Genomic DNA, 11,954 nt, shown 5'->3' on the forward strand with positions numbered 1-11,954 from the left:
ACAAAAGGAGTAACTTTTCAAAAAAAATATAAGCACTTCCACGAAAAGGTATAAGCTTAAGCAAAATGTGTAAATTTGATGAATTTATTTTTTCACAAAAGGTATAAGTGACTTTCGAAAAAGCTTTAAGTTGGGCTTCCACAAAAGGTGTAAGTTCGAAGAAAAAGTATAAATTTTATGCCAAAAATTCTTACACAAAAGGAGTAACTTTTCAAAAAAAATATAAGCACTTCCACGAAAAGGTATAACCTTAAGCAAAAGGTGTAAATTTGATGAATTTATTTTTTTACAAAAGGTATAAATGACTTCCAAAAAAGCTTTAAGTTGGGCTTCCACAAAAGGTGTAAGTTCGAAGAAAAAGTATAAATGTTATGCCAAAAATTCTTACACAAAAGGAGTAACTTTTCAAAAATGGTGTAAGTATTTTCACGAAAAGGTGTAAGCGTAAGCAAAATGTGTAAATTTGATGAATTTATTTTTTCACAAAAGGTATAAGTGACTTCCAAAAAAGGTTTAAATTGGACTTTTACAAAAGGTGTAAGTTCAAAGAAAAAGTATAAGGGTGGAATAACATTTCAAAACGTTCATAAACACAAAAAGAGTAACATTTCAAAATGTTCATTTCAAAGTGTTCATAACACAAAAGGAGTAACCTTTCGAAATGTTCATTAACAAATTGGGAGAACCATTGAACAGTTACCACCAACGGTTTCTCTGTTCTGTCTCTCACCCACACACATACACACACACACACACACACAGAATAGTTACCACCAAACCTCACCCCCGCTCACCACCCAACCATCGCTGGCCACCGTCGCACGCCACCGCCTCAAATCGCCACCGCCGCTGTTGCAGGTTTTTTTTTCTCTCTCTCTGTCGATCTGTCTCTTCTCTGTCGATCTTCGTCGATCTTGGTCTCTTCTCTGTCGATCTCCGTCGATCTTGGTCTCTCTCTGTCGATCTCCGTCGATCTTGGTCTCTCTCTATCGATCTCCGTCGATCTTCGTCTCTCTCTGTCGATCTCCATCGATCTTCATCTATCTCTTTCGATCTCCGTCGATCTCGGTCTCTCTCTCTGTCGATCCGTCTATCTCCGTCTCTCCGTCTCTGTCAAATGCGAAGCTTGAAAGCTAGGGTAGTTAATTAAATTAAAAACCCTAACAAGAAGAAGTCTCCAAATTTTGAAGAAATTAGAGCTCATCTATTTGATCTTGCTTGACCTTAAGTTAGGTTTCTATAATTTTGATGAATCATTAAGCTTCACCTAATTTTGAAGTTGTTGATGAAATTCTTGAGCTTGAGTTTGAATTTAAAGGTCTACTTTTGAGTGGAACATGAAAATTGTTTGTGTATCATGATTGTTAAATTTTGGTCTTTAATTTGAGCAATTTGTACATACATCTATACATGCATTCTTGAGTATGACAATTGTCATGTTCTCTCTGGCACTGTGAGATCAACTAATGATGCTTATCCATCTGGGTATGGTGTTGGAGTGTAATGGGTGGGAAATTGGTTCCTTTGAGAAGGGAAGTTTATGGCAATTGAAGAATTTTTTAGATTACGCATAGGTTCAGTCCTAAAAAATTTTTTGGGGGCTTTAAGGGGTTTGGACAGTTTCTCTCACTTTCTATGAGCATGATGAATGGTTCATATAGTAACTTATCTATCATGAAATGACCTATTTGTATGGTATTCGTGTTGATGCACTGGGACATTTGTTTGATAGGATATTCTTGACAGTGAAGTACTCAATGGTATTAAATTGGTCAACAGTGCTCTTTTGTCATTGTTTGGCCAATTATTTTATTAGCTTGATTAATTTATTATGTAAATTTTGTAAAACAATTTGTTTTTTGAATTTATGTTTTTAAGAAGTCTTATGACTTTGATGGTCAGGGTCCTGTGGATATGTTAGTAAGTAACTACTCTTAGATGGCCATTGTATATTTTGAACATGAAATCAACTTGGCCTGTTTTTTAGTAATTCCGCAACTAATACGAGTCTACTAAATATGCTCTTACTAAAGTTCATCATTTTCTGGAACACTTGATTTTTTCAACAAATCTTGAAATTTGAGAGGTGGGTCTAGAAACTAAAGTATGAAAAATGTGTAAGACTTCATGGAAAATGCTAGTGGAGGGGTGGCAATGGAAGTTTTTATGCTCACCTTAAGGGTATGGGAATGACCCTTGAAGGTGCAATTACATGGGAAAAAGCACTAGTGGAACTAAAATTTTGAATGCTTTTCTTGTAAATTATAGTCACTAGGATGGGTTGGAGATTTTTTGGAATTACTTTTCTTATTGAGAAAATTGTGCCATTGGGAGGTAAAGATTGATATAATTTTTTTTTATTTTTTATTTTTTGGTTAGGTTGAAATCCATTAATGCGCATAGGATTGTGCTTTGGTTTGGTAAGGAAAGTGAAGAAAATTATTATTTTTTAATTAATCCATTCCTATTATTTTATACTTTGGATGATTTTACTATTTTGGGTGCAGTGTTTAAATAAGATCCTGACAACTGAGTCTTTGGGTTGGTTGTTTCCAGAGAGGTGCTTTTTAATCTTTCAGAAAAATTGTTAAGTAGTGTCTTATGTATTTCTTTTTTTATGGGGAAAACTTAAAGCTTTATTTTAAGTCCTACCTTTTCCTCAACTTTCCTATTTTTGATCTCTTTGTGGTAGGTGACTTTATGTTGCACTCAGTTAACAAGTAACACCACTTGACATTATGTTATGAGGTCCACTGGGAAGAGTAAATAATTGGCAACCCTTTGAAAGCTCTGGAGGTCTTTAATTGAAGTTAAAGAATATCATGAAAAGATAATTGTTCTTACAAACTTTTTATTCTAATATTTCTTCCTCTTCTTGCAGTATAGTACTTACATGTATGCTTATTTATTTGTTATTTGATGTTTAAATTTGTTTGCTTTAATAGGTCTAGCTTTGTTAGTTGATGTTCCAAGGGATGAGAATATAACTGGTATCCATTTATAGTAAATTGCTTTACATTTGATAGAAAACAATTTTTCTTTTTTCTTTTTTACTTTCCTTGTTTCCTTCTCTATAATTTGTTGATGTTTCTAAGAGACAAGAGCATAACTGGTAGCCATTTGCAGTATTTTTCTTTGCATATGATTGGAAACATGCCTTTTTTCCACCTCGTTGTTGCTTGCTCTATTAGTTGAATAATACACATTAATTGGTAAGATTTTGGGGTTCTTAGCAAAGAGATTGAAAGCAATAATATTGGACAACAATAATACAAAGGGGATTTTGGCCATAGCCCTTTACTGATAGGAATTTATTGTGAAAGTTAACAGTCAAAAAGTTTCACATAGAAGGTCCCTCATTTAAACAAATGCTTGCTGAATGATATAATGCCTATATATATAATTGTAAATTTACTCACTATCTCATATAAATACTCACTTAACAATAAGGGGCATTCTGATAAGTGCTTATCCAGGTTTACTTTATAGAGTAGCTATTATGTATTTAATGTTTTCCATGTTTTTCTAGTTTGGGAAGACTAAATAAGTGCACTTTTTGACTTTTTATGAAATATGGGTTGGGTTTGGGTTGGGTTTGAAGTGATGTGTTAGAGAGGTGATGTGACTTAAATAAGATGATGTGACTTAAGTAGGATAGCGACTTTTTGACTTTTTGTCTTTTTTCAATCATGCCAAACTTGGCCTAAAAATTAGGTGATTAAATTATGACTCTCTCTCTCTCTCTCTCTCTCAGCTGAAGTTATGAAATCCTTACATATTCCCATGGGAGTACGTCGTGTGCTTTTCAGAACATTAAACACTGACAGGTAAATACATGACATTTAGTTTTGCAGAATGATCGTATGTGTGGACCATGTTTCGGTTATGCTCTTCAAGGAAGTCTTGAGTTCTTGGGTATTTACTACTTGTCAACTATGTTGATTTGGAATGAAATTGTTTCAGTTGGACATATAATACCACTGAAAGTTGCTGTGGAAGTTAATTCAATTGGTCCGTGTTATCATTTTTTACTATATGAGGTTAACTGAGAATGCTTTATTACAATTCATGTAAGAATTTAATATAGAAAAATAGGGCGAGTCGCATGGACAATAGTCTTTATTGAAGTTCCATATTTGGTTGAAAGCCTAATGCTAGTGACATTCTAAAAGTTTGTTTCAGCTGAGCCTGTGTGGCTACAAATGTGTTGCGGCTTTCAACAGTCTTACTAGTGCTAGTCTGCTCCAATTCAAGTGTATATGGACGTAGTAGACACCCAGAAAAACTTATTGAACTCTATGAAATTATAGGAGATATTGGTAGAGATAGCCTTTTTAGGCTCAAATTTAAGAATCCGAAAGGGAATATATGGTTCATGAGGTATGCCACAGCCTGTTGGGTGATGTTTTTATTCCTAGAATCCTGGTTAAATAGTAAGGTATACATCAGTATTAATAGTTAAAATCAAGCGCTGGTGGCCTTGTGGCCTAGTGACATGGGTGCAACTCTTAGGTGCTTGCAAGGGTGAGGTTGGGGGTTCAACTCACCCAGGGTGCTAATTTAACAACTAACAACTGACAAAAAAAAAAAAAAAACAAAAAAAGTTAAAAAAGAAAGTCTGTGTAAAATACAACCGATGTTAAACAGATGGTTGTTTCTTGTACTGTACTTTTTAACCACCTTATTTGTTACTACTTCAATGTTTGGTTACCTTTTTTGTATACTCCAATTCAAGGGCAGAAGTTTTGCTGCACTAATGAGCTAAATTATGTATTACTTACAGATGACTTATGTGGAAAAAGGAGTTTGACACAAGCTACGTGGGATTCACGAAAGATGGGACACAGTGGTTGGTGGAGAACACTGACATCAAACTTGTTGGTAAGGACACCCACTAGTATAGCTGAACACATTTATGCAGCCAGTCTATTTGTTGGTTGAGAATTACATGGCAAGGACACTCGGATTCTTGCCTAAATTACTTGTTGAGTATCTTAAATATGCTGCATACTGGCTGTAATAATTCTGTCCATAACTATAATGGATATGGTATGTGTAATTTGTAGTTCAATCTCTATTAGAGACTTGCATTTATATGTCACATGTGATGCATGCTCAAATTGTTTGATTTTTTTTGATCGAGTTGCACCAGGAATAACTTTCTACAGTTGAGAAATAAAGGCACGACAAGTTTTTATTCTGATTGACTTGTATGTTCAACATGTGTGACCTATTTGTAGAAAACCATAATAAGAGAAGTTTGCAAAATTACAATCTAAAGGCGAATTTTTTTGTTTGATTACTCAAGATTGTCGTGTTCTCCCTTGTTTAGTTTAAAAATAGATTGTTTTAGCAGTTAAGTTGGGTGCTAACCCATTAATTGGCATATTTCTAATTTAACAAAATCTAAATTCTTTAAGTTCATCCAGAAGTGAAATTGTTGTCAATAATGTCTTAGAATGTTGTAACATTGAGCCCAACTAGGACCTGTTCGGCATTTCCTGGAATTTGAATGGTCTCATTGAGAATATATGTTGCATTTTCATGTAGACATCCATCACTTTGTAGGGAGCCCAAAAAAAAAAAAAAAAAGAAGGAAAAAGAAAAAGATTTCCAGCATATTTCTTGTTACATGGTCATTTTAGGTTTCCTTGAAATGAAAAACTACTAGATTTTATGCATTCGTGTGTTTTGGTCATGTGGTTTTTAATATTATAACTCTTGTCATAGGAGTATCTTTCTCTCATTTTCCTTATATTTTTCTGACGAACGTGTAATGGTTGTTGTACTTATGCGTGTATATATGTGTGTATATAAATATATATATATATATATATGAATAGCAATGTCATCTGAATGCACAGCTCAATGGACACTTTGTTTTTACATAATAGCTTCCGCTAGCCCCCTTTTGTTTGCTTTGTCAGTTAGGCCTTCGGTAATCACGAATTACTGGCCGGTTACGATCCTAGACCTATGGGGGCGGGTTGGGGTCGTGATAGTTTCTTTGTTGGAAAGGACATTGTTATTGAAAAATATATAACAAGACACTAATCACATTAAAAAAGTATATAGTTCATAACTTAAAAGTCAATATATCATTCAGTAATAATTATATTCTAAAGAATACAAAACAAATTATAGAACATTGTAATACACATGATGTATTCATTTTATAAATATTTCCAAACATATTTAGAATGCATAAGTTGTGTTTTTTTAAGAATGTAGGACATTGTTATTGAAAAAATTCATCACATAGGAGGTATTTAGAGGGTTCAAAAAGTGTCACTGAAGTATCCACGAAGTTTTAGTGAAGTGTTCGCTGTCATGGATTTGTTTTTTTAATTAAGACACGTTGAAGAAGTGTCTGAAGAGTGTCGGTGTCGGACACGGATGTTGGACATGACACGCTTCCTTTGCAGAAGTGTCCATGCTTCTTAACTGAACACATATCCCATACCCTTACCCAAGTGTTGAGTGTCCAAAATGGATACACATTTAGAAGAGTTCGTTCTCTCTTCTTTCTTAAAAAATTAGGATTTTTTTCTTTCTTTCTTTTACTCTAAGAAAACTTAACTGAATAATGCCTTATATCATCACTCCACATTGGCCGTTTCAAGCAGGCCTTCGAAGTGCCCTTTACTACAATTTCCAAGAAGATACTTTTTGAGGATTTGTTGCGACTGTTTCCAGTTGCATCTTCACCAAAATCTGCATCCTTAAGTTTTCGTACATCAGTATCATATTACCAGGTATGTCCTTCAGCACATAAGGTTTTCTTTCAAATTTGATACCTGCTAGGTTACATGATAAATTGAATATCTGTTTTTCTTTGAAATTCGTGGAACTTAAATTGAATAAATTGCACTGATTTTGTTGGTCGTGTTGTGGTTGTGGATGTTGGTGCTGGTAGTGGTATTCTGTCAATATTTGCCGCTTTGGTTGTCTAAGTTTTATCTATGTTTGCGCATGAAAATATACTGACATAATAGATTTATCTTTGTCTGTTGGTCTTCTAATAGTTTTATCTGTGTTGGTCTTGTCAAATCTTTGTCTGTTGGTCTTCGATGAGAACATTAGTGATCATTGTTGTTTGTTGACATTGCATATCTTTCAAATTCTCGTTTATATTGCCTTTGGTTATAGTTAGTAAATTTTGTGCCCCCCTTTTAAGTGTAACTGTGTTCTGTGATGTTCAGGCAACTGAGATTCTTGCGAAGGAAGGGATCAGTGCTGAGGTATAAAATACATTAAATGAATATGGTAGTGTTGGTGTAAGACCTAAAATCATTCAAGTATCAGTTTTAAATATGGTAGTGTTGGTTTACTATTTAAACAGGTTATAAATCTTCGCTCAATTAGGCCACTAGATAGGGCCACAATCAATGCTTCAGTTCGGAACACAAGTAGACTGGTGACAGTTGAAGAAGGGTGCCCTTAACATGGTGTTGCTGTTGAAATCTGGTGTGTATCTCTTCCCACGTGCTTTCCTCATGCAGAATTTGATTGTGATATATAATTTACTTGTACATAGATGGATATACATATACATGCACACACACATGATATTGTTGTTTTGATTATGTGCTTGTTATTTTAAATAGTGCCTCAGTTATAGAGGAAAGCTTCATGTATCTTGATGCTCCGGTAGAGAGGATTGCTTATTTCTGAAAATTTAATTAGTGCATCACTTATGTCTGTGCCATTGTTTTATAGAGTGGAAAAGCTTTTACTGCAAAGCGAATGCAAGTGCTTGAGCTTGTAGGCAAGGAGACCATGGATCTTCTGATTATAGAAACTGGTATTGAAGTTCATAAGAAGGGAGCGCAAGCACAAGATGATGAGGATCAATTGTTTGAAGAAGTGACATTTGATAGATGCTTCTACATATACGGAGGTCCAGAACAGTTGGAGATCACCTTCTTTTTCTTCTTGGTTGAATGTCTTTCAATTCAATGCCATCTGGAATGATAGTTCTGGCTGAAGATTCTAAATTTCTATCATTTGCAGGAATTGGAGTCTTTGTCCAACCACTATGCTTTGTTATTTAACCAAAGAAAAGCGAAGCAATTATCTGAATAGAAGTCCTTTTATGATGGAAAGCTAAAACAGGTGCAACTAATTTTCAGTTCAAGTTCTAAAATTGATGGAAGTGCCACAGCATCAGAAAATGGAAAGAAAATAGAGACTGGAGTTGAGGGGAGTGCTGATGAGATGAAGAGTCTACACAACTCAAGTGTCAAAAAGGTTACTGAAATGGCTGCGGCGTAATCTTGCCTCAAACAATGTGTTTCAGTTTTCAACTCTATTAATGCTATTAAGTTGGTATAACCTGTGTTGTCTGATTCCAATTGCAGATCCAAGCCAGATCTATTCCGCCACTTTTGGAAGGCAAATATATTCTTGGAGCTGCAAGGACAGGTTTTGGAAAGACCCTTGCTTTTCTGATACCTTGCTGTGGAGAAGTTACATCAAATCCGAACAGAGGTAATAGTCATCTGCCCAACTAGGGAACTTGCCATACAGGTAAATATTCTGGTTTTTATTTTATTTTTATTTTTTGACTTATCGATATCAATCCTTTCCGAAGATAGCTTGTGATGTGATTCCAATTATTAATCCTACACTCCAATCCTCTCAATTACAACTCTGTTTGTGATATATGTACTTTCTAAACAAGCAAATTGAAATGACAAAATCATTATAGAATAAAGCCATCCCTATTGTATCCTTTTTTCTGCAACGATAATAAATCTAGAAGGTTAATATTGATATGCATTAACAAACTCATTATTTTAAATTTCAGTTCATGTCTATCTGAACAAGTAATCTTTTAAATGGTTACAATTGTGTTGGAGTTCTTCATGGTCCTTGATTTTTACTTCCACAAGATTGTGTATAGGAGATATGGAAGGCTTCTCTATAATGAAATATGTCTTGAGCACAAAAAGGAATAATTTGCAACTGGAAAATTAGTCTGTCACGCTGGGAGCTGTACTGTGTACTCAGTTACTATTTATCATAAGGAAATACATTCTGGATTTTTAGGAAATTTTGTGTATGTAACTTTATTCAATTCTGTGATTAGAATTTCTTTTGAATTAGGTTACCAGAAGAGAGAGAGCTTAACGATTCAGTTAAAACTGAATCTCTTAGATGACATTGGCTACGAAACTGTTTGTAAATGCCTACTTATTTGGCTTGAAGAATGGATAAGAACTACACTGTGTCCCTCGTTTGAATAGGTGTTACGTGGAACGACAACATGTCTAATGAGAATTAATGTTGTATGAGTTGTAGTAAGTGGATGCAAGTATAGTTGTTCCCATTTTGGTGTTAGATTTGTTGCTAAATGGATTTTGGATCTGTCATTTAGCAATCCTAAGGCTGTGTAAAGGGGCCACAATTGTATTGGTGTACAAGATCACACAAAATTCTTTCAAATCCTAAACAATAATAACAATATTTCCATTCGAATTTTTGGCATTGTTATAATTGAGTAATTTGAGTGATATGTTTACCTCATATTTTGTCCTTAACTAAGAAGAAAGAAGTTTACCTTATATTTTGAGCAAGCAACAATACTTCCATTCTCTTAGAAATGTTTCCATATTTGTCACTAAGCTATTATGTATACTTCATTATGACCATAAATTACCCTTATTTATTTATTTATTTTTAAACTACACTTTTCGTTATGTTGCATGATATTTCCCTTATTTGTTGGCTGATTGGCAGTTTTGTTTGCTTTGTAAAAAAGCATGATTTTCCTTTCTAATTACGTGCCTACCAACGTCATTTGAATTGTTTTACATAAAAGCTCTACTCCGCATTATTTGGAGGTTACCAATTTATTTTTTAAGCTCTGTATTGTTACTCAAAAGAGTGGACATTTTAATTTGACTATTGTTATTGTGTTCTACCACTTACAATCAATGTTTACCATCGCAGGCCACAGCAACTGATGGAATCCAATGAGTGCTCTAATAAATAAGGTCTGAGTATCTTATCCTTTTTCTACACTTCACATTCCTCGTTGTTTTGACTAGTTACATGCACGCTTGTAATGGTGGATGTAAAAGCTCTACATTATATATTAGCAACAGGGTCAGAGCTTCAAAATATCCACATTAATTGGTAAGATTTTTGGGTTCTTAGCAAAGAGATTGAAAGCAATAATGTTGGACAACAATAATACAAAGAGGATTTTGGCCATAGCCCTTTACTGATAGGAATTTATTGTGAAAGTTAACAGTCAAAAAGTTTCACATAGAAGGTCCCTCATTTAAACAAATGCTTGCTGAATGATATAATGCCCATATATATAATTGTAAATTTACTCACCATCTCATATAAATACTCACTTAACAATAAGGGGCATTCTGATAAGTGCTTATCCAGGTTTACTTAATAGAGTATCTATTATGTATTTAATGTTCTCCATGTTTTTCTAAAATTGGGTGATTAAATTATGACTCTCTCTCTCTCTCTCTCGCTCACAGCTAAAGTTATGAAATCCTTACATATTCCCATGGGAGTACGTCGTGTGCTTTTCAGAACATTAAACACTGACAGGTAAATACATGACATTTAGTTTTGCAGAATGATCGTATGTGTGGACCATGTTTCGGTTATGCTCTTCAAGGAAGTCTTGAGTTCTGGGGTATTTACTACTTGTCAACTATGTTGATTTGGAATGAAATTGTTTCAGTTGGACATACAATACCACTGAAAGTTGTTGTGGAAGTGAATTCAATTGGTCCGTGTTATCATTTTTTACTATATGAGGTTAACTGAGAATGCTTTATTACAATTCATATAAGAATTTAATATAGAAAAATAGGGCGAGTCGCATGGACAATAGTCTTTATTGAAGTTCCATATTTGGTTGAAAGCCTAATGCTAGTGACATTCTAAAAGTTTGTTTCAGCTGAGCCTGTGTGGCTACAGATGTGTTGCGGCTTTCAACAGTTTTACTAGTGCTAGTCTGCTCCAATTCAAGTGTATATGGACATAATAGACACCCAAGACACTCGGATTCTTGCCTAAATTACTTGTTGAGTATCTCAAATATGCTGCATACTGGCTGTAATAATTCTGTCCATAACTATAATGGATATGGTATGTGCAATTTTTAGTTCAATCTCTATTACAGACTTGCATATATATGTCACATGTGATGCATGCTCAAATTGTTTGATTTTTTTTGATCAAGTTGCACCAGGAATAACTCTCTGCAGTTGAGAAATAGAAGCACTACAAGTTTTTATTTTGATTGACTTGTATGTTCAACATGTGTGACCTATTCGTAGAAAACCATAATAAGAGAAGTTTGCAAAATTACAATCTAAAGCCCAATTTATTTTGTTTGATTACTCAAGATTGTTGTGTTCTCCCTTGTTTAGTTTAAAAATAGATTGTTTTAGCAGTTGAGTTGGGTGCTAACCCATTAATTGGCATATTTCTAATTCAACAAAATCTAAATTCTCCCTTGTCGTGTTCTCCCATGTTTATTTTTTTCTTTCTTTCTTGTGCTCTGAGAAAACTTAACTGAATAGTCATGTGGCTTGTTTCTAGTTATTAATGCCTTATATTATCACTCCACATTGGCAGTTTCAAGCAGGCCTTCGAAGTGCCCTTTACTACAATTTCCAAGAAGAAACTATAGCGACCCCGGTCTTCACCCATTTGATTATTGTATCCGGACTTAGGTTCCGTAGATTCTGTCATTATATAACGGTTGTTGTTGTCCCTTATTTCTCATTTGGAATTATAGGATGTGTTGGGCAGGTTTGTTTCAGGTTGGTTGGGTTTAGAAATCAAGTGTTGCTGTCCAGTGTTTTGGATCTTCGCTCGAGCGAGGAGTTTGTCGCTCGAGCAAGCTGTTGTTTTTGGTTCTTCGCTCGAGCCGGGGTTTGGTAGCTCGAGCGAGAGTTTGTTTCAGGTTTGGA

The 11,954-nt window shown here is 34.5% G+C and overlaps 1 long non-coding RNA gene and 1 pseudogene across 7 annotated transcripts; both read left to right on the forward strand.

Moving 5' to 3' along the window:
- The first annotated feature begins 1,069 nt into the window (after positions 1-1,069).
- LOC114319639 (cyclase-like protein 2) lies at positions 1,070-4,898 on the forward strand (annotated as a pseudogene). Its single transcript, XR_014341349.1, has 4 exons — positions 1,070-1,733; positions 2,894-2,990; positions 3,755-3,827; positions 4,784-4,898. The product of XR_014341349.1 is annotated as a cyclase-like protein 2 (transcript).
- Positions 4,899-7,097: 2,199 nt separating this feature from the next.
- Positions 7,098-11,666, forward strand: LOC114319640 (uncharacterized). Of its 6 annotated transcripts, none has more exons than XR_014340682.1 (8): positions 7,098-7,241; positions 7,343-7,467; positions 7,720-7,900; positions 8,014-8,250; positions 8,361-8,529; positions 9,955-9,998; positions 10,506-10,578; positions 11,617-11,666. It is a non-coding gene; the product is annotated as an uncharacterized LOC114319640 (long non-coding RNA). The 6 variants fall into 6 exon arrangements; XR_014340685.1 differs by having other exon boundaries at positions 8,361-8,490; XR_014340683.1 differs by lacking the exon at positions 11,617-11,666 and adding an exon at positions 11,581-11,598.
- The last annotated feature ends 288 nt before the right edge of the window (positions 11,667-11,954 follow it).

This window comes from Camellia sinensis, chromosome 9 (genome assembly GCF_055761805.1).
Source record: "Camellia sinensis isolate YWXY chromosome 9, ASM5576180v1, whole genome shotgun sequence".
Taxonomy (NCBI): Eukaryota; Viridiplantae; Streptophyta; class Magnoliopsida; order Ericales; family Theaceae; genus Camellia; species Camellia sinensis.